Below are 3,223 nucleotides of genomic sequence, written 5' to 3'. Positions count from 1 at the left end.
AACATCTCACTAATGGCACGTAACCTGAACAAGTCTATAATAGACCATCAAACAACAGATGTAAACAGGAGAACATGACCAATACGCTTACGAAAGTGCTTACGAAAACTAAGAAAGTATTTATACTAGATATTCCCATGTACTTGAAAAGGAAGATCCTTGACTAATGTACAATGTACACTCCCCGTTCTAAAGTGTATAACTTGGGAAACGCACTATGCCGAAACAGCTATAGAGACAGTTATTTTTAATATATTTTATGGAAATTGTGAAATGAAAAGTTTTCAGTGTTTTATTGTTAGATAAAATGAATTTCCATCAAGTAACGTTCGAATCCATTAAATATCACATAATATACGCACAAAAGTGGCTATAGGGCATTAATGAAAAACATTTATTTACCCGCTCGAATAACACCGCAAATGAAAAAGCAACAACAAAAATGTTTGTACAAAATATAATTTATTTACGGTATGTTAATGTACCGTATTAAAGTAAATTATGGTATGAATACAAATTTTGAATATAATATAAAATGCCTGGATAATAACGAGATAGACCAAGCTTCCTAGAAATATGATTAAGCCTACATTATAGTCCTGGATCCCGAGTACCAAAAAAAAGTATATTAATAGTATAGCATTACGCTATAATTACTATTTCTGCTAATTTTATTGTTTCTTAAAAGGGCGTATATAGCATTACGCTATAATTACTATTTCTGCTAATTTTATTGTTTCTTAATTTTTAATTATTTTTTCTCAAAATCGAAACGACGTTAGTCATTCAAAATTCACATGTAAATAAAAACGGAATGTATCCATCTGTTTTTCGTTTGTGCGGCTTAACAAACTCAACCCTCATAAATTAAGTACTATATCAGACAATTTTGTCAACAACTCACTAATGCATTCAATGGCGTTTTCTTAAAACTAAATGATTTATTGTCATCTGGTCAGAGGGAAGAAAGATCAACAGATTATCGTTGTGGTTTCCTTTTTTAGTCACTACACAGCTGGTGAACGATACACACACCCATCGTTCGGCCCTTTTCCGAAACCAAGCGCAATATCTTTTGTTACCAAAATAAATAAATGTTTTAATGTTTATTGTGAACTTATTTTTATTATTTCTAATCAATTCCGTCAACATCACAACCGGAAATAGCAAGCTGAAAATTTATTGATAATTTAACGGTGTCTAGTCGGACAAACTTTGATGTATGGGAACATTGGAACAGGGGAAGTTTTAACTGTGGAACGTGATTTTAATTGTGGAACGCGTCATCGTGACAAGTTTATTATTGTGAAAACTATCAGGTTGTTTTTAAGTTTATTCAATAGCAAACTTTATATAATATATGCAAAAACGTTTGTCCGAAAAATATGTTTGGTATTTTAATAAATCCAACACGTAGAACATGTTCAATCAGAGAAAAATTATGTTGGTGATAAATAATAGCAGTCTGATTTTTGCATGAGAATTTAAGAAAAAGGTAACAAATCAATTAGAAGCTCTGTCCGACAAAATACATGGGAAGTTTTCATAGTTTGACGTTCGAAACCTGTAATAAACAATATTAAAACTTCCCATGTTCCAGTATTCCTGTACACCAAAGTTTGTCCGAATACACACTTAAGCTATTAACATATTTTCAGCTTGCTAATAATAAACTTTTTTTGGTATATGCATTTGGTATTTGGATCCAGGAATATTATGGTTTAAATAAAAATCGTGAATATAAATATAAAATGCATGGATAATGGATAACGAAATAAACCAAGCTTCCTAGAAATATGATTAAGCATACATTCATTATTCTAAAATACTCAAAATGGGTTAATAAAAATGTCTTAACAAATTGTGGTCATTTAGAGGTTGGCAATTTTAAAGGGATATACAGACACTCTGAAGATTATGACAAAGAATTAAAAAGTCATAACTATGTTATTATTGTTGTGAGTGTGAGTATGGAAACAACCGAGCACTAAACATAAGATAAGTAGATTAAATTAGAAATCAGTAATCCTTTGTACAGTAAATAAGTAAGCTTTGTAAAATGTACATAAAAAGAAGAACACGGAAAAGATGAACATTATTTTACAGTCGTAAGACGGAAAGCAGACAAGATATGTAAAAATAAAAAGGGAGCCTATAAAAGTGGACAAATAGAAAAAATTCAAAACAGTCAAAATTAAAAAAACAACGAAAATAGAGGTGCTTACAAATAAATCAGTGACTAACAGAAAGTCACAGAAACCTGGAAGCATTATTTTCGAGATCCTACTTGGAACACAAGTAGATACATGGAAGATGAAATGTGTACGAAACACGTAGAAGAGAATGAAGTAGAGAATGAGGTAGACGCTCCAACCATAAGGGAAGTTCTCTAAGCTATTATACCAGCAGAACTGTATAGGTAGATGGCGACCACCTGGCAAGTCACATCCACGCGCTCATCAAATACATATGGCAAGAAGAGAAAATACCCCACGACTGGAAGGAAAGTATAGTATGCTCGATCTATAAAAAAAGAGACCAACTCCAGTGTAAGAACTACCTTGAAATGTCTCTACTAAGTACAGCATATAAAGTCCTCACGTATATTATAAACCAGCGCAGCGCCTCAAAACACTAGCACAAAATATTTTTCTACAGTATCAGATGGGCTTCCGATGGGGAAGGTCGACACTGGATCAAATATTCACAGTCAAGCAGATCTTGAGCAAATCGTGGAAACACGACATTGATGTTCACAGCGTGTTTTTAGACTTTAAACAGGCATACGACTCGGTCAAAAGGAACAAACTAATATATATTGGCTGAATATTTATTTCTGCAACTAACGCAATGGCAAGGATGCCCTAGCGACAACTGCTAGCAAAAGACTAAGTTTTCAATCTAATAGCACATAAAATAATATTAAAAATATTACTCTACATCCCACCAGATTGAAAACAATGGAAACCTTCTCTGGTTACACCTTCGAGGCTTCTAAAGTTTGCAAGCCATATGCTTAGTCTCATCATCCGTTATGACTTGCAAATTTTAGAAGCCTCGGAAGTGTAACCAGAGAAGGTTCCCATTGTTTTCAATCAGGTGGGATGTAGAGTAATATTTTTAATATCATTTTGTGTGCTACCAGACTGAAAACGTAGTCTTTTACTAGCAGTTTCCGCTAGTGCATCCCTGCCATTTCGTTCGTTGCAATCCGTAAGTGCAC

Source organism: Diabrotica virgifera, chromosome 3 (genome assembly GCF_917563875.1).
Source record: "Diabrotica virgifera virgifera chromosome 3, PGI_DIABVI_V3a".
In the NCBI taxonomy this organism is placed as follows: Eukaryota; Metazoa; Arthropoda; class Insecta; order Coleoptera; family Chrysomelidae; genus Diabrotica; species Diabrotica virgifera.
This window is presented reverse-complemented; position numbering follows the sequence as displayed.